The sequence below is a fragment of the Spermophilus citellus genome, assembly GCF_964194105.1.
Source record: "Spermophilus citellus genome assembly, chromosome: X".
Taxonomy (NCBI): Eukaryota; Metazoa; Chordata; class Mammalia; order Rodentia; family Sciuridae; genus Spermophilus; species Spermophilus citellus.
Genome location: NC_138190.1, coordinates 71,803,367 through 71,831,161, shown reverse-complemented (window position 1 = coordinate 71,831,161; position 27,795 = coordinate 71,803,367).

Below are 27,795 nucleotides of genomic sequence, written 5' to 3'. Positions count from 1 at the left end.
AATAAGGGTTGGGGGCAGAATACAAGTTCACTGGGGCAGACACAGGGGCAGGAAGGGAAGGGATGGGGGATGGGAATGGGAAAGACAGTGGAATGAATGGGACAGAACTTTCCTATGCCCATATATGAACACACACAGTGAAAGTCCACATCCTGTCCAACCACAAGAATGGGGAGCTATACTCCATGTATGTATACTATGTCGAAATACACTCTACTGCCATGTGTATCCAAAAAGAACAAATAAAACAGAATTAAAACAAAACAACCAAAAAACCTCAAACTACCTAAATGGTCAGGGCAGGCCTCATGGACAAAGTGCTTTTTGAACAAAGACTTCAAGGAGGTGAGAGAATGGGTCATGTGAGCATCTAGGGGAGGCTCATTCAAGGCAGACGGAACAGCTAGTGCCAGGGCCAGGAGGCAGGGCAAGCCTGCGTGCTTAGACAAAAAGCCACAGCCCAGTGGCAGGGGCTGAGGAAGCCTACCCTGAATGCAGACCTTTCTGTTCAGGACATGCCTAGAGGCCCATCCCAACCTCGGAATGCATCCAACAAGATATTGTTCTTATTGCACATTGATCACTACTCTTTGGACTCCTTGCCAAGCACTGTCTTGCATACTTCACCCACAGTCCTGTGCAGTTAACATTTGTGTCCTCACTTTACAATAAATAGGAACAGTAGCCAGGTGCAGTGGTGCATGCCTGTAAAACCAGCAACTTGGGAGGCTGAGGCAGGAGGATCACAAGTTTGAGGCCAGCCTGGACAATTTAGCGATACCCATTTGGCAAAAAAAAAAAAAAAAACAAAAAACAATGGCTGGGGATGTGGCTCAGTGGGAGAGTGTCCAGTATGGCAAAAAGATTACAAAACAAAACAAAAAACCAGCAATAATAATAGCTGCTGTTATTACGTTTGGATACTAGGTTTGGATACTTCCTCTCTCCCACATTCAATCAACTTGGCAGATGTTGTGGTCGCTCCTGTATTTAAATCATTAAATGATAGATTTGGGGGCCAGATGGCCCACTCTGTTGTTTACTTGCTGTGTGACTTTCAGAAAGTTGCTTAACTTCTCTGTGCCTTAGTGCCCCTATCTGGAAACTGGAAATGATAGTAACAGTATATAGCTCCTAAGCTCATATATTAAATGAGCCATATATGTAAAATTTATTTATTTATCCTTTCTAACAGCTTTGTGTATATCAAGCCATTTGATCCTCATGACTACTGTAAGATAATATAAGCCCCATTATACATATGATGAAATTAAGGCATAGAGAGGTTGAATAACTTGCCCAAGGTCACACAGTTTGGTAAAACAGAGAGCCAGAATTCAAACTGAAGGATTCTGGCTCCAGATACCTGCTCTTAACCCTTAGGCTATCAGGAAATGTACAGCTCAGAGACGGAAGTGACTGGCCCAAGGTCACACACCAAATCACTGATGAAGTTTGCCTTTGTGTTAACATTCTTGCCTCACAGCCCAGGATTCCTCCAGTGTGCCCTGCTTTTCTTCAGCTTTTCACTCTAACACTGCAAGCTGACACAGACCGTGAAGGTCCAGTGTTATCTTTGGACTCTATTTTGAAACATTCTTCTCATCTTATCGCCTCTCCAACCGGCATGTTTCCAAGCAGACGCAGGGCGCTTTCACACTGGCTGTGCCCTGAATGGCAGAGGCCAAGAAAGGAGGGTGAGCTTCCAGCCAGGTGGGCGGCTTTTGCTGAAGGCATTTTTCCATTTAATGGAACCGGGAAGGAGTGACCAGAGGGAGAAGTGCTGCGGGCTGGCCTGGAACCATCCCTCCCTAGCCTCCCAGGAAGTGGCGCTGGGGTCTGAGTGTTCACGCATGCGCGTGCCTTATTCACGTGTGTGCCTGCCTGAAAGTGAGCAGCGAGAGACTGCGCATGCGTGTCTGGATTGATGGACGTCTCGGTGCATGTGAGTAACTGTGGCTGGTGAGTGAGGACATGGGAGTGTGTGCATGATGGAGGGCGTGCGCATGTGCAGATGGGTGCGGGGAATTCTGGGGCATGGGGCTAAGCACTGGGCCGCTCTCTGGATCTGGCTGGCCTTGGCTTGCCTGGCCCAGCGCAGGCACACCTGTTGGCCCAGTTCTGCACTCACATCAGAGATCACCTGGCGCTAGGCTTCAACTTCAGCCTTCTTCTCCCTCCTTGTCTGGCTCACAGCCTCTCCCTTGAGGCCTTCAGGGCTTGTCCTGGGGAAGCAAAGAGCATGGCGAGGGAGACAAGCACCTATGAGGCCCTGAGACTTAGCATGATGGTGTTCCTGGGGCCTGCACTCTCACCCTGGCTGCCCAGAATGAGGAGGGTTAACAGTCCTGAAATAATCGAACCACTCTGTTCTCCCCCATGGCACAGATGGGAACTGTCTGTCAGTGTGTTGTCAGGAAAAGCAGAACCAGAAGTCTTTTAGTAGAGGGAATTCCATCCAGGAGGGTTGATTCAGGTAACATAGGTTTGGGGGCCAGATGGCTTGACTCTGTTGTTTACTTGCTGTGTGACTTTCAGAAAGTTGCTTAACCTCTCTATGCCTTAGTGCCCCTATCTGGAAACTGGAAATGATAGTAACAGTATGTAGCTCCCAGGCTCATATATTAAGTGAGCCAATCTATGGAAAAGTGTTGAGAGCCACACTTGCCACACAGCAAGTGCGAGAAGTGGGGGTAGCGAGCAGGATGGTGGCTGTGGAGTACACATGGCATTTGGGGATTTGTGGGATCTCAGCCCACCTTACACAGGCACTTTCTGCTCTCTGGATCTCGACTTGCCCCCAGCATCTGGTCAGGAAACCCTTGCAGCAGCCCTGGACACCCTGGTGGTATGATAGCAGAGACACACAGCAGACTGCACATTGCCACCTGGCCCCCAGCTAGGGTTTCTGCCATCTTTTTCTCAGAGCTCCTTGACCATTCTGCTTCCAGAAATGCCTGCCCATCTGGATGTACACCAAGCACTCAGCCCATTCCAGGCGTGGCCGCAACCCTGTAATCTCAGCTCCTTGGAACATCCCGGCACACCTGCACAGTGGATGATTCACAAAGGGTTCACCAGCCATTAGCTCATTTGGCAGGCATGACAGTCCTGGGAGACTGAATTTCTTTTAACCTTTTTTTTTTCCCTTGCAGATAAAAGTTGAGTCTCCGAGAGGTTAAGCGACTTGCCCAAGGACACACAGCTAGTATGTGTCAGAGCCAGGGCATAAATTCACAACTGTGTGACTCGAGACCCACATTCATAATCATGCCAATCATGGCCCTTGTAAGTCTGTGGACACATCTTCCTCTCCCAGGGAAGTCCAAGCCTTCCCAGATCTCTGCATCCCTTTTCCCAGCAGTGCCCAGCAATGTCTAGCACAGAGCTGAGTTCCCATTGGGTGCACAGTGGACATCTGCAGAATGTGAGTGATTGCAAACCTGCCCGACTCAACCTACAGTGATGTTTTGTTTACTTTAGAATGCTTCCAGGAAGCTGAGGATTAGTCACCAGGCTTACAAAATAAGGCCATTTGACATAAAAATCCGGATTTCCTGGTCTTCTGGAAAAATTCCGGAGTCCTGGCAACCTTAGACTTGTGTTCCAACATGGCGACACTCAACATTGTTCGTGGAGCAGCTGCTGCTGCAGACAGGGCACATGCTGGATCCTTCACAGGCCCCACCACCCTCTGTTGTCCCCACAGCTGCCACCCCTCAACCTACTTGTACTGTTGTTTCTTGTCACTTGTACTTTTTCACTTCCATCCTGGACTTTTTTCCCCCCCTTTGGTACCAGGGATTGAACTCAGGGGCACTTGACCACTGAGCCACATCCCCAGCCCTATTTTATATTTTATTTAGAGACAGGGTCTCACTGAGGTGCTTAGCATCTTGCTTTTGCTGAGGCTGGCTTTGAACTCACCATCCTCCTGCCTCAGTCTCCTGAGCTGCTGGGATTACAGGCGTGGGCCACCACACCTGGCTCCATCCCTTAACGGGCATCTGGGCTGGTGACCCCTGGAACAAACTGAGCCCAAGAGAAACTCTGGAGGTCTAGGCAGATGTCCATACCACATAGGCTTTTCCTATGAGTAACTCTATTCAATAATCTGCTTGCTCACCTCTCCAGGCCTGTCTCCCTCCACCCTAGAGGCAAAGGACATAAGCCAGGGACTCAGACAGTTTCATTGCCTATAAATGAAGAGTTCAGGGCCAGGCACGCTGGTGTGTGCCTGTCATCCCAGCAGCTCAGGAGGCTGAGGCAGGAGGATCATGAGTTCAAAGCCAGCCTCAGCAAAAGCAAGGCACTAAGCAACTCAGTGAGACCCTATCTCTAGATAAAATACAAAACAGGGCTGGGGATGTGGCTCAGTGGTCGAGTGCCCCTGGGTTCAATCCCTGGTACCCACCCCCCAAATACTCTCAGCCGGCTGGATGGCCTGTTGTCCTTCCGTCATCCCCTGCCTGCACTGGCCTGCACTGTTCAGCTCACTGCTTGGGTTCTGACTTTTCTCCTTCTCCCACATTTGGCTTCGTTGTCCTCCCCGGGGCTCCCAGAGCTCCTGGGCTCTGCCACAGCCTGGCCCTTTCCCCAGATGCCTGCTACTGCAGCACCTTCCTCAGTGGGCTCCCCAAGCGGACAGGCAGGGCTGAGGGGCAGTAGATGGCAGCAGTTCTGAGCACGGACTTTGGTCTCTTACTGCTTGACTTTGAAACCTGGCACTGCCTTGTGGTAGGTGTATATACTTGACTAAATCCCTTTGCCCCGCTAGGCCTCAGTTTCCTTGTGTGAAATGTGGATAAGGAGAACTTCAGCTTCCCAGCAGACTTTTGTGAAACAGAAAAGTCCATATGAAGCACTCAGAGAAGCACCGTCTTGTAGTAAATGCTCAATAAATGCAGCTATGCTCATTCATTTCTATAGCCCCAGGACCTGGCCCAAAGAAGCCATTTATTTGGTGGTTGAATGAGTGATTGGGAGCGTCCTGGGTCAAGGGCCACTAGACTTCTTGGAAGGGGGGCTTAGCTGGAAGATGAACTCCTCTCTACTGTCTGGGGAAGGACTGGGCAGACGGGGCGCCCAGGGAGCTATTATTGGAAGCACTGCAACTTCAGAGCTAATGGTTGCTGCATGTGGCAGCTCCTATCTGGTCCAGTCGCCAGCCTCCCCCCATCAATGTGGTTCTAATAGTCAGCTGACACCTCATTAGCCTAAGTCCAGGTCCAATTCTGCTGCCGCAGTGAGTGAGCAAGCCACTGGGGGGCCGGAGTCTCGTTAGGGCCAGGCCTTCACCAGGGCCAGAGGGCCCACAACATGATACCGGCTCAGGGCCCAGTCAATGTGTTTCCAATCAGCAATTAGTCTTTAATTAATGGGGCTGCGAAATGATTGCTTTCCCGTCTGAATGGCGGCGTGGGCAGGGAGCCGGCAGGAATGGCCATCTGGGGAGTGTTAAGCTGGAGTTACAAGAGGAGACATAAAGAAAGGAACCAAACACCCCAATTTGGGCCTGAATCATGGCCCTGGGCAAGCTGCATGGCGCCCAGCCCAGTGACAAATGAAAGCCAGGCCTAGGCTCCTGGTGGCACCTGCTCTTGTCCATGTTCTAGTGTCCCTACTGGATTTGGGAATGGCCAGGAGGATATCATCTCAGGCCTCAGTTTCCCCAGCTGTACCATGAAAGGACCCTCAAAGCTCTGGTGCTCTGAAAACACTTGTCCTGATGTCACATGACTTAGTGAGAAGCACGTCTGTGGGAAGATGCTCCCTGACAGCCCAGCCAGACTTCATTTGTAAAATGGAAATTATCATTTCAACCTCCTAGACTTTAGACTTGTTGGGATGGAAAAGAGTTGTGTAAACTGTGAAGGGCTGTGCTTGGCAGCTGGGATTTGAGGCTGGGAAGTCATGCCATAGGCTCCTGGGGGTTCTAGAATCTGAGCACCTTGGAGCCTGGTTTTCATATCTTGTATTTCCACCAACTAACCAGAGGGGGCAGAAGTCATGATAACAGAATCCACCCTATGAATCCAGCAACTGCTGGACTTGATCATGTGCCTTATCTCATCGAGTTCTCACTAGAACCCCATAGAACATGTACTGTTCTTACCATTCTCAGCTGACAGAACAGGATCTGATCTGCAGAGCAGTTTACTGACTGAAAATTAGGCCCAAGCAAACTTGACTGTGAAGCTATTGCCCAAGGGCAAGAGAATTGCAGATCTGATGGAACCATTGGGTATCACGGACTGAAGAAGCATCCTGGGTCAGGCCACTGAGAGCTGGTGGGCTGATGGTGCCTTCTGATGGTGCAGGTGGGGAGACTGAGACTCACAGAGGACCAGGGACATGCCCAAGGTCAGACAGTGTATTTCTAACTGTTCTGGGCTTGGGATCCAGTTTACCCAGGTCCATTGGGTTGGTACAATATCTCCTCCCCTTTAACACCTCCCTCACTGTGTTGATTGTGTCTCCTAAATATGCTGCTGACCCACCAGCGTCAACTCTCCACCTACTCCATGCCTTCCTGGGGTCAAGTTCCCTCCTACTTCCCCCATGCTGGTGGCTCAGCTGGGGCAGATCAGATCCAGATGAATCTTCCAAGTGCACACTTTTGATCCTCTTGCTTCCTTGCTTAAAGACCCTCAATGGCTTCCTGTGCCTGCTGAATGAGTCCCAAACTCCTGTGCCATCCAGGGTCATCTACATAAAGCTTCAATCTACTTTTGCAGCTTTAACTCTCTTTTTCTGCTTATAAATCTTATGTCTCAGCCAAACTGGACTCATCAGAGATTGATTTCCAGCTCCAGAGAGTTGTTGTGAGGATTAAATGAGTTGCTGTATGGAAATCCCTTGGCAGAGTGCCTGGCACAGAGCAAGTGCCATAGTGGTGTTTGGTGAGCAGACACAAAAACAAATATGTGGGCCTGACTCATCTACACTCATCTCCAGGCTTCTGCCTACCAGGTTCCCTTGGCCTGCAGTGTCCTCTCTGTCCCTCTCTGCAAGTCCAAGTCCTACCCAGCTTTCAAGGCTCTCGGCTGTTCCGTGATACCCTGTCCAGAAAGGCTCTGCTGAAATCCTCTGCCTTGGAATTTCACCAGGACTTTAATCCATTCTTTCTAGTGGCTGCATGGCCAGCCTCACACTCTCACTGAGTTACATGCATATGTTCCTGCGTAGCCTTGAAACTCCTCGAGGGCAGGCAGTGTGTGTGTGTGTGTGGGGGGCACAGGTGAGGTCATCAGACTGACTTGAGCTGAAGTCCTGCCATTTTTCCAGTGGTGCAACTCTGAACAAATAACCAAACGTTTCAAAGTCTCACTTTTTTCAGCAGTAAAGTAATCCTTACCTGACAGAGGGTTTAGAAGGATTTGGCACCCAATGGGACCTGCCACTTCCTACTCTTTCATGCTAAGGAACTAGAAAGGAGCCCTGTGGGGTTAAGGGCTGAGGCTTGGCCCGCTTCTGGCCTGGGAGATATTTCACATGCTCCATCCCATATCCTGACACTCAGGTGGCTGTGTCATTCCCCAGTCTTTCCCTGGTCTAACACTCACAGACGGAACCAGAGCTGATCACAACAACAGCCAGCTGCCCTTATGTTCCTTTTATTTATTTATTTTTAATTTTTGGTGCTGGTATTGAACCGCAGGGGCCCTTGACCACTGAGCTACATCTCCAGCCCTTTTTATTTATTTAAAAAAATTGGGGAGGGGTTTACCAGGGATTGAACTCAGGGGCACTCCACCACTGAGCCACATCCCCAGCCCTATTTTGTATTTTATTTAGAAACAGGGTCTCACTGAGTTGCTTAGCACCTCACTTTTGCCGAGGCTGGCTTTGAACTCACACTTCTTGCCTCAGCCTCCAAAGCTGCTGGGATTACAGGTGTCTGCCACCACAACTGACTACCCTTATGTTTCTTAAAATGGAATTTGCTATTGATTATGAAGGGATGACTGTTGAGTCAGTACCTTCTTGCAGTTTCCTTCCAGTCACTTCCATTGGGATCAAGGAGCAGAAACCCTAGAAATCCCTTAGGGGTACCCAGGCAGCCCACAAGCTCTCAGTGGCCTGACCCAGGATGCTTCTTCAGTCCAACTTGGGCCAGCCCTGCCCCTGTTCTCTGACTTACTTCTGCCTCCCATTCTAAGAATCGCCATGAGGTCGGCCTTCAGAGCAAGGCAAGAGGCCTAGCGGCAATTCTCACACCACCAATGACTGGCAGTGAGTCCCTGGACCAGTCCCTTGCCCACTCTGATCTTTATATTTTCAGTTTCTAAAATAACATAGGCCTTCATTATCTCTCATCCGATGACTGCACCGGCCCTTACCGCTTCTCCCTTCTTCCATTCCTGTTCTCTGCATACAGTCCACCACCAGTGCAGAGGCTGCTGGGATCCTATCAGAGCATAAACTACATCATATCATGCCCTTTCTCAAAACCATCTCTTGGCCTCTCATAAACCATGATCAATGCCAAAGGTCTTGCAATGATCTAAAAGACTCTCTATCATGGGTGTCCAATCTCAGCTGCACTTCAGATTTACCTAAGGAGTTTTTTTTTAATATTTAGTTTTTAGTTTTAGATGGAAACAATATCTTTATTTTTAAAATTTTTATGTGGTGCTGAGGATCAAACCCAGTGCCTCACACATGCCAGGCGAGTGCTCTACCACTGAGCTACATCCCTGGCCCCACCTAAGGAGTTTTTAAAAATACTGGACCTGGGTTTTAGGCCCAGAGGTTCTTGTTTCACTGGTCTTGGGTGTATCCTGTGTATGGGAGTTTGACAAATGAAGCTAGATGTGTCCAAGGTTGAGAACTACTGCCCACGTGATCAGTCACCATCACCACCCCATCTCTGTGACTTTGTCACCTACTCTTGCCTACTCCTCCCCATCCAATCCCCTTTTCTTCCTCAAACACTCTAGAGACATCCCTGCCTGAATGTCTTTGTGCTTACTGTCCCCATTTCTTGGGATGATTTTTCTTTTGCCACCTGTGTGTCTACCTTCCTCACTTCATTCAGATTTCTGCTCACATGTCACTGTCTCAGATATTTCCTAATTGAGCTAAAGTAGCCCCTCCCATCACTTCCAGTACTCTCTATCATTGCCCTCCTTTGTTTTCCTTATAGCATTCATAACTATCAGTCATATTGTTTATTCATTTATAGGATTATTTGTCTCCCTTCACTAGGAAGAGAGCTTTATGAGAGGAGGGGCTGTATCTTGTGCATTGCTATACTGCTAACATCTGCAATAGTGCCTAGCATATACTATATGTTTAATAAAGACTTCTTAGATAAATAAATAAAGTAAATGAAAAGGTGACTTGGAAATGGGGTCCATATAGATTAGAATTCCCAGCTTGCCTCTTTTCTAGTTCTGTAAACTTGGGCAAAGCCTTGAGCCTCTCTGATCCCCCGTTTTCTCCACTGTTAATTGGACTTAGAAGAGCCTACTTCACAGAGTTATTGTAAAAACCCATTGTTCTGGAACAAGTGATAGTTTTAGAGACCACAAGGCAGCCAAGTCAGGTGACAGGCCATTTGGTAGCCCTCCCTTAACATTCCTTTAGCTTTTTTACTTTGTAATAATTGTAGATCCATTAGAAATTGCAAAGTATAGAGAGATGTCAGCAAGAATGACAATATCTACAAAAATACCTTTTTCCATAAAACAAGAACACTGATAACAGAGTGGTCAGGATCAATTTTCAGAACAATAGAAATTAACCAAAGGATTCCAGCAATCTAAAGAGTATATTCCAGCAAAGAGAATTAATTTTGATGAATATAGTGAACTTTGTGACATTTTAAATGGCCTTTCCTCCCTACCCATTCTCCTCAGCTCTACAGTTGTCTTGAAAATGAATAGCCAGAAATCACAGTGATAATCAGCAGCCTGGTAACCACTGGAGAAGGAAGAATAGGGCTAAGGGTCTTTCTTATTCCCGGAGAACTGTCATCACTTGACCTGTCTGTTGGGTCCTATGAAGACACCACTCACAAGACTTGTCTTTATTTAATCAGACCTAAAGCTCACCCAGTGGCAATAGGTTTTGCTGAAAATAATCAGTGGCAATTGTTTAACATCCTGGCTCCCTGAGGTGGGGGATTTAGCTGGAGGTAGATAGCCTAACCAATAAGATTAAAAGGATGAGCTGGAGGATGAGATAGTCATAAAAGGATTTGGGAAAGCTACCATTTTCCTAAACATGTAGCAGGCCACCCTAAGGCTGTGCCCATTCTCCTGAAAGAATTGAGCTGTCCCTTCTGGCTGACTTTCAGGCTCTGCATAAGTAAGCAGGCCAAGGTGAGTTGTAAACTGTCTGATTGAATACTTACTATGTGCCATTGACATGCACACAAGGACTTTTGAAAGGACTAGGAGACATATAGCTTCAGTCCTTTAAGAAAATCTCTTTGTATCATTAGTTGACCACCAAACTGAGCAGAAACTTCAGTAACCACACAAGATAAACAGCACACACTTTACAGAAGTAGTTTAAAGCCTAGTTAAAGGAAAGAGTCTGATTTTCTTAATTGCAATATCATGTGATTTAAAATGTTCAGTTTTCAACAAAAATGTGAACATGCAAAGAAACATGAAAATATGTTTTACACAGAGAAAAAAGCAGTCCATAGAAACTGTTCCTGAGGAAGGCCAGATATTGTACTTAGTAGACAAAGACTTTTATAATATGTTCAAAGATTTAAGGGAAACTAAGCCTCAATAGAAAAAAAGTTGAACAAAGATGTCTCACCAAATAGGAAATATGGAAAAAGATACAGTACATTAAAGAACAAAATAGAAATTCTAAAGATGAAAAGAATAATCAGTAAAATAAAAAATTCACAAAAATCAGTCAATAACGTATTTGAGAAAGTAAAAACAATAATCAGCAAACTTGAAGATATGTCAGGTAATATGATGTAGTCTGAAGAACAGAAAGATAAAAGAATAAAGAAAATGGATAGAGTTTCAGAGGCCCTTGGAAAACCATCAAGCACACCAACATACTCAAGATGGGACTCCTAGAAAGATGAATGAGAAAGAGTCATAAGGGATGTTTGAAAAATCAATGGCTTAAAATGTCCCAAATTTTATTTAAAAACAATGATATATACATTCAAGGATCTCAATAAGCTCAATGTAGGATAAACTCAAAAAGTTTCACACATAGACATATTATCAAATGGTCAAAAGCCAAAACCAAAGACAAAATCATGAAAACAGTCAGAGAAGTGAATCATTACATAAAAGGAATTATCAATAAGATTAATACCCAATGTCTCATTAGAAATAATGGAAGCCAGAATGGAGCAAGATGACATATTCAAAGTGCTGTAAAAATAAAGGTTTTTGACCCAGATTTCTGTATCCAGTCAAACTATCCCTCAATAAATATAGAAAACCAGATGTGGAGGTGCATGCCCATAATCCCAGCCACTTAGGAGGCTGAAGCAAGAGGATGGAAAATTCAAGGCCAGCCTCACCAACTTAGCAAGATCTCCAGCAATTTAGTTAGACCCTTTACCAAAAAAAAAAAAAAAAAAAAAAAAAAAAAAAAAGGCTGAGTATGTAATTCAGAGTAGTGCAAGTCGGTTCAATTTTCAGTACTGCACAAAGAAAAGAAAAAGAACACAAAACAAAAAATGCTGAGAAATTAAAACATTCCAAGATAAACAAAAACAAAACTAAAATCAAGAGAATTCATCATTAGACTTGCCCTACAAGAAATCCTGAAGAGATTAATTTGAGCAGAAATTAAAGGAAACTAGACGGTATTTTGGATCCATATGGATAAAGAACACCAATATTTTGGGTTTACAATGTTTTTCTTTCCTTTCATCAGATTTAAATGCATAAAAATTTAAAATCTGTGCTGATGGGCATTCAATGTATAAAGATATTTGTACAATAATAGAACTATAAAAGAAGAGGGAAAAACAGAAATGTAGAGGAACAAAGTTTTTGTATATGATTGAAATGTATTAATCTGAACTAGATTATTACATACTGAGGTGCCAATTATAATCTGTAGGGTAACCAATAAAAATAATTTTAAAATATAGCAAAACAGGGGCTGGGGTTGTGGCTCAACAGTAGAGTGCTTGCCTCACATGTGTGAGGCTCTGGGTTTGATCCTCAGCACCACATAAAAATAAACGAAATAAAGGTATTGTGTCTAATATATATAGCCAGGGAATACCAAAACAACATACTAGAAAGTACTTATATAACACAAAAGAGGTATAATGGAGGAATAGAGGAACAAAGACACAAGATATATAGAAAATAAATAGCAAAATAGCAGAAATAAATCCTGCCATATCAGTAATTGTATTAAAGGTATATGAGTTGCATACTCCAATATAAAGGGAGCAATTGATGAGACATATTTTAAAAACATGATCCAGTTACATGCTATGTATGAGATTCACACTTTAGACTCCAATACAAATAGGTTAAAAGTACCATGATGGAGAATGATACCATTCAGATAGCAATAGAGAACTGGAGTGACTATATGAATACAAAATAGATTTAAGACAAAACTTGTTCTATAAATAAAGAGGAATATTTCATAATGATAAAAGGGTCAACCTACCAAGAGGATATAACAATTATAAACATAAACAGATCTAACACAGAGTCCCAAAATACATGAATCAAAACCTGACAGAATTAAAGGGGTAAGTGGGTAGTGATAATTCAAGACTTTCCATAACTTAATTCTCATAACAAATAGAACAGACATTCAACATGGAAATAGAAGACTTCAGCAATGTTATAAATCAACTAGACCTAACAGACATCTATAGAATGTTTCTCAACAATAGCAGAATACAGACTCTTTTCAAGTGCACAGTGTTAGATTATGTTAGGCCATAAATCAAGTCTTAATAAATTTAAAATTATTATAATAAAGCAAAGTATATTCTACAACTATAATGGAATGAAATTAAAAACCAATTAACAGATGAACACACTATATCACTCCTTGGTATTTATCCTGAAGAATTAAAGTCTTCTTACTACAGCAATACATGCATACCTATGTTTTATAGCAGTAGAATTCTCAATAGCTGAACTATGGAACCAGCCTAGGTGTCCCTCAATGGTTGAATGTATGAAGAAAATGTGTTGTATATACACAATGAAGTTTTATTCAGCTATAAAGAAAAATGAAATGATGGCATTTGCAGCCAAAAGGATGGACCTTGTGAACATTTCGTTAAGCGAATTGAGACAAACTCAGAGGGTCAAGGATTGTATTTTTTCTCATATGTGGAAGCTAAAGGGGAAAAGGAAAAGTGGGAGGATCTCATAAAAATTGAAGGGAGATCAGTGGAGGAAAGGAACAAAGAACCGGGAGAGCAAAAGAGGAGGAGAGCCCTGGGGAGTGATATCGGCCACATTATAATGTTATATTGTGTGCATGTATGAATATGCAACAACAAATCCCATGAACATGTACAACTATAATGCACAATAAAAAATGTGAAAAAATGTCAATAACAGAAAGAAATTTGATGACATCACAAACATATGGAAATTAAACAACACAATCCTAAATAACCAATGAGTCAAAGAAATCACAAGGGAAATTAGAACATGCATTGTGATAAGTGAAAACAAAAATACACCACACCAAACTTATGGAGTGCAGCTAATACAGTACTTAAAGAAAAATTTGTAACTGAAATGCCTATATTAAAAAAATGAAGAAAGATCTCAAATCGATAACTTTCAAACTTAAGAAACTAGGAAAAGGAGAACAAGCTAAACACAAAGAAAGCAGAAAAGCAGACAGAAAGAAATAATAAATACTGGGGCATAAATAAATGAAATAGAAAGTTAAATTTCTGGATAACATCAAAGCACCAAAAAAATTGGCACTTTGAAAAAATCAAGAAAATTACCTAACTTTTAGGCAGACTAAGCAAGAAAAAAAGAGAGACCTCAAATTAGTAAAATGAGGAACGAACAAGAATACATTACTACCAGCCTTACAGAAATGAAAGCAATTATATGGATATCTATCAAGCAGCTGCATGCTAACAAGTGAAAAACCCTGGATGACAAATTGGACAAACTTCTACAAAGACTGAAAGTAACTCAACAAATCCTAAGAAAGCCACAAAACATAACTACTACAACAAATAGACTAGTTTAGTGAGGTTGTAGGATACAAGATAAATATTATTATTTTTCTCTATACATTTGCTATAACAATCCAAAAATGAGATTAACAGAACAATTCCAATAGCCAGCTGAGGTAGCAAGTACTTCTATTCCCAACAACTTTGGAGGCCAAGGAAGGAGGATGACTTGAGACCAAGAGTTTGATCAAGGCAGCCTGGGCAACACAGAGAGACCGCATAGGTGGGGAGGGAGATGAGAGGGGAGGGAGAGAGGAAGAAAAGAAGGAAGAGAGAAAGAGAGGGGACAGGAGGGAGGAGGGGAGGGAAGGAAGAGGAAAGCAGGTATGAAGCCAGTCCTATTTACAATAACATAAAAAACCACTTCAGAATAAAAAGACAGAATACTACAAAATTCAAATGGAATTAAAGAGGACCTAAATAAGTGGAAAGACACGCCATTATTTTGTATGGGAAGACAATATTATCAAGATGGCAATATTCATCAAATTGATCTACAGATCAATCTCTGTTGTTTTTTGCTTTTTTGTTTTTAGAAATTGACCAGATGATATCAATGTGTAAATGGAATTACAAAAAAATGAGACTAAACAAAATGATTTTTTAGAAACAAGTTTGTTCTGGGGTTGTGGCTCAGTGGTAGAATGCTCACCTAGCACGTGCAAGGCCCTGAGTTCAGTCCTCACCACCCACGTAAAAATAAATAAACAAAATAAAGGGATTGTGTCCAACTACAACTAAAAAATAAATCTAGAAAAAATAAAAATAAAAACAAGTTGTTCTTTGACAATTCCTGACTTCAAAACATACACAAATCAAGACTATATAGTATTGGTACAATGATAGACATAGAATAGAATTGAGAACCTAGAAATAAACTCATACATGTAAAACATGATTGGAAACAAGGGCAACAAGACCACTCAATGCGAAATGAATAGTCTTTTCAACAAATTGTCCTGACACAAATGGGCACCCACATGTGGAAGACTGAATTTGGATTTCAATCTCATACTACAAACAAAAATTAACGCAAAGTTGATCAAAGATCAAAATTTAGAAGACAACAGAGATGTAAAGTATCTTGAGGGTGGATGAGACAATGGTTTATCAGATATGACACCAAAAGATTGTTTGTAGCTTTAGGATATTATAAATAATGCTGCTGGGAATGATCAGTCATACACAGATTTTTGTGTGGACAAAAGAAAAGAAAAAGATAAATTACAGTTCTTCCAAATAGAGTCTTCTGTGCTTCAAAGGATGCTATCAAGAAAATGAAGACAACATAGAGGATGTGAGAAAATATTTGCCAATCATACATCTGATAAGAGACCAGCATCCAAATGATAAAAAGAACATTTAAAATCAAAGACAAAAAGACAAACAATATTTGTAATGTTGTTCAATGGTGTTTGAGGCATTTTGAAAAGAACAAAGAATTAAAATAGGCATTTCTCTAAAGATACATAAATAGCCAATAAGCACATGCAATGGTGTCAACAACATTAGTCATTAGTGAAATACAAGTCAAAATAACAATGAAATCCCACTTCACATATGCTCTAGGATGGCTATAATCAAGTAGTAAGATAAACACAGATACTGACAAGGATATAGAGAAATCTGAAACATGATTCTTTGCTCATGGTAGTGTAAAAAAAGGAACAGTCTTTTTGGAAAATGGCCTGGCCATTCTGGAAAATAATTTACCATCTAATCCAACAATTCTGCTCCTAATCTATATACCTGAAAGAATTGTAAACCTGTTGACACAAAAAATTGTATATAAGTGTTCATAGCAGCATTATTACAATACTCCAAAAGTGGAAACAGCCTCTATGCTTCATCAACTGATAAATGGAAGACTAAATGCAATATATATGTACCATGAAATATTATTCAGTCAAAAGGAATGAAGTACTGCTACATGCTAGAATATGCATGAACCTTGTAAGTATTATGCTAAGCGAAAGGAGCCAGCCAAGAGGACCACAAATTGTATGACTCTGTTTATGTGAAATACTCAGAATAGGAAATTCCATAGAGATAAAAAGCAGATTAGTGATCGCCAGGGATTAGGGAGCTTAGAGAGAAATAGAGTATAACTCTAGGTTCAGAGTTTTCTTTTGGGGAGATGATCATATTCTGGAATTAAATAGTGATGATATTTACGTATCATTTTGAATATTACTAAAAATACTAAATTGTACATTTAAAGGTTAAACTTCATGGTATAGGGATTATCTCACAATAAAAATCATATAAGAAAAGAGAGCACAGGTAGGGTCCATGTATCTTTTTTATCTTGTGTTCCCCAATGGTTACATCTTACATGATTACAAAAAAAAAAAAAAAATCAAATTGAGGGCCTGGGGTTATAGCTCAGTGGTAGACTCTTGCCTAGCATGTATGAGGCACTGGGTTTGATCCTCAGCACCACATATAAATAAATAAATAAATAAATAAATAAATAAAGGTCCATGGACAACTAAAAAATATTTTAAAAAATCAAATTGATGGAGGGAGACCCTCATTGTTATACAAAATTACATATAAGAGGTTGTGAGGGGAATGGGAAAATAAACAAGGAGAGAAATGAACTACAGTAGATGGGGTAGAGAGAGAAGATGGGAGGGGAGGGGAGGGGGGATAGTAGGGGATAGGAAAGGTAGCAGAATACAACAGTCACTAATATGCCATTATGTAATAATGTGAGTATGTAACAGTTGTGATTCTGCAATCTGTATTTGGGGTAAAATTGGGAGTTCATAACCCACTTCAATCTAATGTATGAAATATGATATGTCAAGAGCTTTGTAATGTTGTGAACAACCAATAAAAAAAAATAAAGTATGTTGACACCAAAAAAAAATCAAATTGAGAAAAGTGACATTATTATAGTTCTATGTCATTTTATCACATGGTAGATTTGTGTAATACCCACCACATTCAAGACACAAAACTCTTCTATCACCACAAAGATCTCCCTCTTTTTTCTTTTCCTTCCTTCCTCTCTTCCTTCCTTCTTGCCTCCCTCCTTCCTTCCCTCCTTTCTTTATTTGGTACTAGGGATTGAACTTAGGGGTGCTTAACCACTGAGTCACATCCCTAGCCCTTTCTATTTTTTATTTTGAGACAAAGTCAGTTCCTAAGGGCCTTGCTAAGTTGCTAACGCTGGCCTTGAATTTGTGATCCTCCAGCCTCCTGAGCTGCTGGGATTATAGGCTTGTGTCACCATTCCCAGCTCATACTAGCTCTTTATAATCACACCCATCACCCTTTACCCCACTATCTTTGACCTTTGGCAATCACTAATCTACCCCACAACTCCACAGTTTTATCATTTGAGAATGTTATGTAAACAGAATGATATAGTATGTGACATTTGAGATTCACTGAAGCATGCATTAACAGATTTTTTTTTTTTTTTTGATGCCAGATGCAGTGGTCAATGTCTGTAATCCTAGTGACTCTTGAGGCTGAGGCAGGAGGATGGGAAGTTGGAGGACAGCCTCAGCAACGTAGTGAAACCCTCAGCAATTCAACAAGACCCTGTCTCAAAATAAATTAAAAAGGGGGGAGGCTAGGAATGTAGCTGATTGGTAAAGTGTCCTGGGATAAATCTCCAATACCAAAAAGAAAAAAAAGAAGAAGGATTTGTTTTTTTTTGTTTTTTTTTATTGCCGAGAAGGATCCTGTGGCATGAGTGTACCATTTCATTCAACCGCTCACCTGTTTAGGGTCATTCTGATTGTTTATAGTTTTAGATTATTATAAATAATGCTGTGGTGAGTGAACACTGATGAACAGGTTTTTGTGTGAACGACTTTTCATTCTCTGGGATAAATGCCCAGGGGTATAATTGATGGGTTGCATGATAAGTGTGTGTTTAGTTTTTTAAGAAACCACCATACTATTTTCCAGAGTGGCTGTAACATTATATGTTCCCATACCATCAACATATGAGTTTTAGTTTATCTTTATTCTCACCAGCATTGTGTCTTTTAAGGAACTGGTTCATTTTATCCATGTTACCAAATTTGTGGGCATATAGATTGTTGAGAGCCACAGCCAAAGGGGCCCCAGCAAACTTCCAGCTGCCAGCAAACTTCTAGCTGCCAACTGATTGGCTCCTCTGCGGTGATGCTCATTGGGTTGTTTCCCCGCCCTTTCAGACCACGGAGCTGCTCATTGGGGGACTTTTTTTGGCTCCGCCCACACCACCCAGCCAATAGGCCTCAAGAGCAGGAGGAGTGGGGGAGGTTGAGAGGCTTGTGGGAAGCCAGTGGTGGCAGTTGGGCTCTGAAGGTTTTCCTGAAGAGCTGTGTGGGTGTGTGTGTGTGTGTGTGTGTGTGTGTGTTCTAAAAATAAAGTTCGTTTCTTTTGACAAGTGACTCCTGAATTGTGCCCAGCCAGACTATAGCAATAGATATTCATTAATATTCATTTCTTAGACGTCTTTTGTACTGAGGATTGAACCCAGGAGCACTTTACCACTGAGTCACATTCCCAGCCTTTTTTATTTTTTATTTTTAGACAGGATCTGGCTAAAGTTGCTTAGGGCCTCTGTAGGTTTCTGAGGCTGGTCTTGAACTTGTGATCCACTTGTCTCAGCTTCCTGAGTCTGGGACTACAAGAGTGTGCCAGCACACCCTTTCTTATCCTTTTAAAATCCATGCAATCTTTAGTGATGAGCTCTTTCATTTCCTTTTTCATTTCATTTCATTTGATAGTTTGTGTTCTCTCTTTTTTTACTGAGCCTGGCTAGGGGCTTATTGATTTCATTGGTCCTATCACAGATCAAAAATCTTGGTTCTGTTCATATTCTCTATTTATTTCATTGATTTCTGAATCTTTTCATTCATTTCATGAATCAATTTCATTGATTTCTGCTCCAATTTTATTTTTATTTTTTCCTTATTTGGGAATTAACTTGCATTTATTTTCCTAGTTTCCCAAGGTGAAAGCTTAGATGATTGTCTTTGGATCTTTCTTCTGATCTAATATACATTCAATGCCATAAATTCCCCCACAAGCACTGTTTTTGTTACATCACACAAAAGTTTGTAAGTCTTAAATTTTCACTTATTTAAAAACAGTTTGTAATGTTTTTGAGATTTGTTGCTTTTGATTCATGTATTTTTGAAAAGTATATTAATTTTCAAATATTTGGGAAATTTCTTGCTATCACCCTCATTGATTTATAGATTAATTATATTGTGATCTGAGAGCAGACATTGTAAAATCTCTGTAGTTTTAAATTTGTTACAGTGCATCTATGGTCCAGAGTGTGGTCTATTTTGATGATTATTCCACATGAACTGAAGAATGTGTATTTTACTGCTATTGGCTGAAGTAGTCTACAGGTGCCTATTATATAAGTTGATCGATAGTATTGTTGGGTTCAAATGTTCTAGGGCTGGGGATATAACTCAGTTGGTATAATGCTTGCCTGGCGTGCACAAGGCCCTGGGTTCAATCCCTGGCACACCCCCCCAAAAAAAAAAAGAGTTTAACTGATGAATCTGTCACTTTATGAATAGAGAGTGTTGAAGTTTGCAGATATAGTAGTAGATCCATCTATTTATTCTCACAGGTCTATCAGTTTTTGCCTGACATATTTTGACATTTGTTTGGCACATAATCATTAAGGATTATTGTGTCTTCTTGGAGAATTGACTCTCCATCACAGTTTTGATTTGGTTCATCCCCACCAAAACTCATTTTGAAATTTAATTGCCAAAATTATGGTACTGAGATATGGTGGAGCTTTCAAGAGGTAATTTGATCACAATCTTCATGTGAAGAAATTAATGTAGTTTTTTGCAAGAGTGGGTTATTATACAATGAGGCTGATGCTTCCTGTCCCTCTCTTCCACACATGCTCTTCTGTGCATGCATGCTTTTCCTTAAGGCCTTTAGACCATCACCAGAAGCTGAGAAGATGCTGATGTCATGCTCTTGTACTTCCAGAAGAAGGAGCTAAATAAATCTCTTTTGTTTAAAAATTATCCAGCCTCAGGTATTCTGTTATAGCAATAGAAAACTAGACTGAGACATAGCATGATGCAATGCCCATCATTACCCTAATAGTTTTTCTTTCTCTTAAATCTGTTTCATTTAATTTGACTACTGTTGCTTTCTTTTGACTAGTGTAGGCTATATCTTTCTCCATCCATTTACTATTAATCTAAATGTGTCTGCATTTTAAAATGGGCTTCATGTAGACAGAATACAGTTGGATCTTGTTTTTTCATTCATTTTGAAAATCTCTTTTAATTGGTGTATTTATACTTTTGACATTCAAAGTGATCACTGACATAGTTGGATTAATCTCTACCATGTTTGTTACTGCTTTCTATTTGTTGCCCTTGTTCTTTGTTCCTGTTTGCTTTTTCCACTCCTTTTCTGCCTGATGTGATTTTAATTAAGCATTTTATATGATTCCATTTCCTCTCGTCTCTAAGTACATTAGCTGTATTTGTCTTTTTACTTTTTTATTACTTGTCTAGAGTTTGCAATATACATTTACAAGTAATCCAGGTTCACTTTAAAACAATACTATACCACTTCCTGGGTAGTTGTATTTCCTTATAATAACAAGATGATCCTAATTCTCTTTCCCATCCCCTTATACCATTTCTGTCATTCATCTCGTTTATATGTAAGTATACATAATCACACACACACATGCACACACACATATAGTACATATGTGCATACCTAATTGAATGCATTGTCATTATTATTTTGAACATTTATCTGTTAAAAACAATTGAGAATAAAAATAAATTTTAATTTTACCACCACTTTCTCCTCCAGTGCTCTTCCTTTATGTAGATCCAAGTTTTTAACCTATATCATTTTCCTTCTCTTTGAGAAATTCTTTGACATTTCTTGCAAAGAAAGTGTATTAGCACTAAATTCCCTCAATTTTTGTCTAAAATAGTCTTTATTTATTCTTTACTTTTGAAGGATAGTTTCATAGGATACAGAATTCTAGATTGGTGTGTTTTTTTCCCTCTCAACATTTTAAATATTTATCTCCTCCTTCTCCTTCCTTGCATGGTTTTTTAGAAGTCAGGTGTAAATATTATCTTTTCTCTTCTATAAAGGGTTTTTTTCCCTCTCAGATTTCTTTTTTTTTTAAATCTTTGATTTCTGTAGTTTGAAAGTGATAACCTAGTTGTTTTTATTTCTTTCATTTTTGGAGGTTTCTATTGTCATATCTTCTAGCTTAGAGACATTTTTCCTTATCCACATCCAGACTACTTATGAACCTATTAAAAGGATTTCTTCTTTTCTGTTTCAGTGTTTTTGATCTCTAGCATTTCTTATTGATTATTTCTTAGAATTTCTATCTCTCTGCTTACATTGTCTATCTGCTCTTGTATGCTGCCTGCTTTATCCAATAGAACCTTTGGCATGTTAATCATGGCTGTTTGAATCCATGGTCTGATAAATCCAATAGCCCTGCCATATTGGAGTCTGGTTTGGGTACTTGCTCTGTCTCCTCAAACTGTTTTTTTTTTTTTTTTGCCTTTTAGTATATCTTGTACTTTTTTCTTTATATATATATATATATATATATATATATATATATATATATATATATGATGCACTATTGTGTAAAAGTAGCTGCTGTAAATCGTCCTTGGTAATGCTGTGGTAAGATATGGGGAAGGGGAAATGTTCTATGGTCCAGTGGTTAGGTCTTTTGTTTTTAGTGAGTTTGTACTTCTGGATTGTGAAACTCACATGTTTTCTTCAGCCCCTCTCCTCAGACAGAATGGCTAGAGCAAACAAGAGTTGGCATTTACCTTCCCCAGTTCAGTTATTGTTTTAGTCACCTGTTTTTGCCACTGTGACCAAAAGACATGACAAGAAGAATTTTAAAGGAGGAAAAGTTTATTTGGGGCTCAAGGTTTCAGAGATCTCAGATCATAGACAGCCAGCTCCATTGCTCTGGGCCCAAGATGAGACAGAACATCCTGGTAGAAGAGTGGGAAGGAGGAAAGCAGCTGAGAACATAACAATCATGAATCAGAGACAGAGACAACTCCACTCAACAAGGACAAAATATAAGCCCAAAGGTACACTCCTTCGGCCATACCCTACTTGCCTACAGTTGCCACCCAGTTAATCCATTCAAGTGGGTTAGTGCACTGAATAGATTAAGGCTCTCATAATCCAATCATTTCACCTCTGAATATTCATTTTTATATATTTACTTTTTTAGTTGTAGATTAACACATAATCTTTGTTTTGTTTATTTACTTTTATGTGGTGCTGAGGCTCGAACCCAGGGCCTCACACATGCTAGGCGAGTGCTCTACTGCTGAGCCACAACCCCAGCCTCTCATTTCTGAACATCCTTATATCGTCACACACAATTTGGGGGGGGGGGACAACTCATATCTAAATCATAAAACGTATATTCTGACAAAACCTTAGCAGGTGAGGCTCTGGTTAAATATCTTATACTGAATGCAGACCTTGTTAAGAAGCACCAAATGCTCTCTGGTATATGAAATGACATCAGCAAGATGACAGAATAGGAATTCTATCGCCTGCATACAGTGCAACCACCCACAGATGAGTATATCTTTGTGAAAGTCCAAATATCCAGTAGAGAATTATCAGCACACCACTGGAGAAAAAAAAATCTGAGAACAGATGCATTAAAGATGGTTAGAATAATAGTTATGTTTTACCCTTGCCTCCCCTTCCTCCAAGATGTCATAGCTCAATATCAGGAATCAGAGACACCTCATCCCATGAGATACCACCTCATCCCATGATTTGTCTCATGGAGGAAGATGAAAGTGTACTGAATGAACCATAGCATCCCCAACTTGTTGGATACTGCCCAAAATGTGCCTTTTTCTCCAAAACATAAGGGTAATCAGCACAGTTGAGTGGTTGGAAGAAGCCAGAAATAGAGAAAAGACTCACAGCACTCAGGCCTGAAAAATCAACAAAAGAACATGTATCCCACTAACTGCTCCGTGGTCTCAATCAAAAGGCACCCACGCATGCCATTTATGGTACCTCACTTTTTGCCCCCCTCAAGTGGCCTACAGGCACCACCAACACTTTATATGCCACCATTAATTGTTGGCATCTCCATGTGCTCACTGGACATTGTGTATGAGCCTTCGTTGATGGCTCACAGCCATGGCAGGGTTGGGAGAAGACACACAAACTTGTCTGGGTATGAACACTGCCCTAGGGAAAACAAAAGGGAGGCTCTCGGTACCAGCATTACTCATTATTTTTTTCTTTTGGATGAGAAAAAACACCCGAGAAAACAAAGGAGAAAATATTTATTTTGTCTTATAGTTTCAAAGGTTTCAGTCTGTGATTGGCTAGTTCCATTGCTTTGGGTCTGAGGTGTACAGAAGATCATGGAGGAAAGGCATGACTGAGGAAAGTTGCTCAGCTCATGGAAGCTGTGGAGGAGAGAGAGAGAGAGAGAGAGAATAAAAAAGGGGCCTGGGACAATATATAGTCTCCAAGGGAATGCCCCTAGTGACCCACTTCTTCCAACCATCCTCCACCTGACTACAGTTTCTACCTACAGTACTCCATTCAAATGATTAGTACAGCAAATTGATTAACCCACAAATGAGGTTAGAGCCCTCTTGATCCAATCAATTCCCAAGGCCCCACCCTTGGATATTGCTGCATTAGGTACCAAGTCTTCAAAATATGATCTTTAGGGGAACTAACTATAAAACTATTCATCATAGCTTTGTTAAATCAAGAGAAGGCATAAAATCTTGAGAGGAAAAAGAGGTGTAAAGTGGCAATATCCATAGAAAGATATGAGAGAACTTCATAATTCCTAGCCAGGATTACTATTCAATGAACTTATAGCAATATAAGACTTCAAATAAAATGAAAAATCAAGGAAACATGGCACGATCAAAGGAACGGATATCTAAATTTCCTGATACAAATTTCAAATTGTTTTAAGAAAGCTCAGCTAGCTATAAGAGAATATACACAGACAAATCAAAGAAATCTAGAAAGCCATATATGAAGAAAACAAGCGGTTCCACAAAGAGAAATCATAAAATAGAACTAAAAAGAAATCTTGGAGCTAACAAATACAATAAATGAAATTAAAACTTCAATAGAGAGTGATCACAAAGAAAAAGAATCTGTGAACTTGAAGATAGGTAAATTGAATTATCTACTCAAAGGAGTAAAAATAAATTAAAATGAAAAATAATGAAATAAACAAACGAAATTTATAGTATGCCATCAAAAGAGCTAAATTCGTGTTATGGGAATCTAAGAAGAAGAGTAGAAAGAAAGAGGCAGAAAGCTTATTTAGAGAAATAATTGATGAAAATTTCCTGAATCAGAGATAGAGATACGAACATCCAGGTACATGAAGCTCAAAGATCTCAAAATAGTTTCAATTAAAGGAATATTTAACCATGAGATGTTATAATAAATCTGTCAAAAATTAAAAATAAATAGAGACATTTGAAAGCAGCAAAAGAGGCTTCTCAAATCCAATGGAAGCCTCAATATACCACCTGTGGATTTCTCAGAAGAAACCTTGTAATCCAAGAAAGGGATGATATATTCAAACTGCTAAAAGAAAAAAAAACTACCAACCAAGAGTGTTTTACCTGTGAAAATTGCCCTGCAGAAATGAAGGAGAACTACATTCACAGACAAACAAAAACCAAGGGCTTCATTAGTAATTACACCTGCCTTATGAGAAATGCTTAAGGTAGTTTTTCAAGATGAAATGAAATGATGTTAGTTAGTAACATGAAAACACAAAAATATAAAACTTGTTGAAAGGGAGTAAGTATATAGACAAATTCAGAACACTCTGATGCTATAATGAGGATGTGTAATTCACTTTTAATTTTAACATAAAGATTAAAAAACCAAAGTAATGCCAGATACAGTATAATCCCAGCTCCTTGGGAGGCTGAGGCAGGAAGATCCCAAGTTTGAGGCAAACCTGGGTCACTTAGTGATACCCTGTCAAAAAATAAAAGAGCTGGGAAAGAAGCTTAATGGTAGAGTGTCCCTGGTTTCAGTACACAGTATTGCAAAAGGTGAAAAAAAAATGATAAAAGTGTTAGGAATGACTCTCACTATAATAATTTGTTACTGAATTCCAAATATAAAAATAAAATTTGAAAACAAAAACTTAATGGGGCTGGGGATGTGGCTCAAGTGGTAGCGCGCTCACCTCACATGCGTGCGGCCCGGGTTCGATCCTCAGCACCACATACCAACAAAGATGTTGTGTCCGCCGAGAACTAAAAAATAAATATTAAAAATTCTCTCTCTCTCTCTCTCTCTCTCTCTCTCTCTCTCTCTCCTCTCTCACTCTCTCTTAAAAAAAAAACTTAAATATTGTGTCTGTATGTGTCTGTGTAAGAGTGTAGACTTTTTTTTTTTTTTTTTTACAAAATGAACTTTAAGGTACTATCAACTTAAAATAGATTCTTATACCGATATCTTACATGGGCTCCATGTAAATGGAAACACAACATATTAAAACTTATGAGGCGCAGGAAAAGAGTTCTTTGTAATGATAATCACAAAGAAAAAATGTATAGTAGATATATAAAAGAGAAAGGATTGAAAGCAAACCACTATATAAAATCAGTAAACCATAATGGAAAATAGCAAGAGTGGAAAAAAGAACAAAGGAACTATAAAACAGTCAGAAAAACAATGAACAAATTAGCTATAGTAAGTCCTTACCTATCGAAAGTTTTAATTGTAAGTGAACTAGATTCTCCAATCAAAAGACCTAGAGTGGATGAATGGATAAAATTCAAGACCCAACTACGTGCTGCCTACAAGAAGCCCACCATAGTCTTAAGGACACATGTGGGCTGAAAATGAAAGGATACACAAAGGTATTGCATGTGAATCAAAAACAAAAGAGAGCAGGTATAGCTATACTTACACCACATAAAATAGACTATAAATAAAAAACATGACCAGAAACAAAGAAGGTTATTAAACAATAAAAGGAGGTCAATTTACCAAGATCATATAATAATTATAAATAATTATACATGTTAGAACACTAAATATATGAAGCAAAAATTAATAGATCTGAATACAGAAATCAATAGCAATACAATATAGTAGGGCATTTAAATGCCCTACTTTCAACAATGGATAGATCATCCATACAGAAAATTAACATGGAAATTTGGACTTGAACCACATTTTCAACTAAATTGATGTAACAGACATATTCAGAACATTCCTTCTGATAGCAGCAGAATACATATTCTTCTGAAGCTCACACAGAACATTTCTCAAGGGTAGATCAAATGTTAGGCCACAAAACAAGCCTTAACAAATTTAAGAAGATTGAAATCATATCAAGTATCTTTTCCAACCACAATGGTATGAAACTAGAAATCAATAACAGGAGGAAAACTGGAAAATTCACAAATATGTGGAAATTAAGCACACTTCTAAATAGCCAATGGGTCAAAGAAGAAATTGAAAGGGAAATAAAAATATCTTGAGACAAATGAAAATGGAAACACAACATATCAAAATTTATGAGGTGCAGGAAAAGTTCTAACAGGGAAGTTTACAGTGACAAACACTGAGAAAAAATAATCTCAAATAAGCAATCTAAATTTACACTTCAAGGAACTAGAATAAAGAATAAGCTAAGCCCAGATTTAGCAGAAGAAGAAAATAATACAGATCAAAACAGAAGTAAATGAAAAAGAGTTGACAAAACAATAGCCTGAAACTAAGATTTGTGGGTTTTTTGAAGATAAACAAAATTGACAAACCTTTAGCTAGAAAAAAACTAAGAAAAAAGTGAGAAGACAAAAAAATAAAATCGAAAGTGAAAGAAGAGACATTACAACTGACACCACAGAAATGCTAAGGATCATAAGGGACCACTATCAACAATTATATGTAAATAAGTTGAATAACAGAATAAAATGGATAAATTCCTAGAAACATACAATCTCCCAAGACTTAACAAATCATAAAAAATAGAAAATTGGAACAGACTAGTAGGGAGTAAGGAGATTGAATCACTAATCAAAAATATCCCACCAAAGAAAAGGTCCACAGAAGATGATCTCACTGATGAATTCCAAAATACATTTAAAGAAGAATTAATGCCAACCCCCAAACTCTTCCAAAACATAGGAGGCAGGGAACATTTCTGAACTCATCTTATGAAACTGATATCACAGTTAGACAAGAACACTTCACAAGAAAAAAATTACAGGTCAATCTCCCTGATGAATATAGATGTGAAACTTCTCAAGAAAATATAAGAAAAACAAATTCATCAGCATATTTAAAGCATTATACACCATCAAATTGGATTTATCCCTGAAACATAAGAATGATTCAACATATACAAGTCAATAAATGTGATATCCTACATTAACAGAAGGAAGGATAAAAATATCCTGGTCATCTCAATAGATACAGAAAAAGCATTCCAAGAAAATTCAGCATCCTGTCATGATGATAAAACTCTTAAGAAATTAGTTATAGAAGGAATAGAAATTAAATAATATGAAAAGCAGATGACTAACATCAAACTCAATGGTGAAAGATTGGTAGCTTTT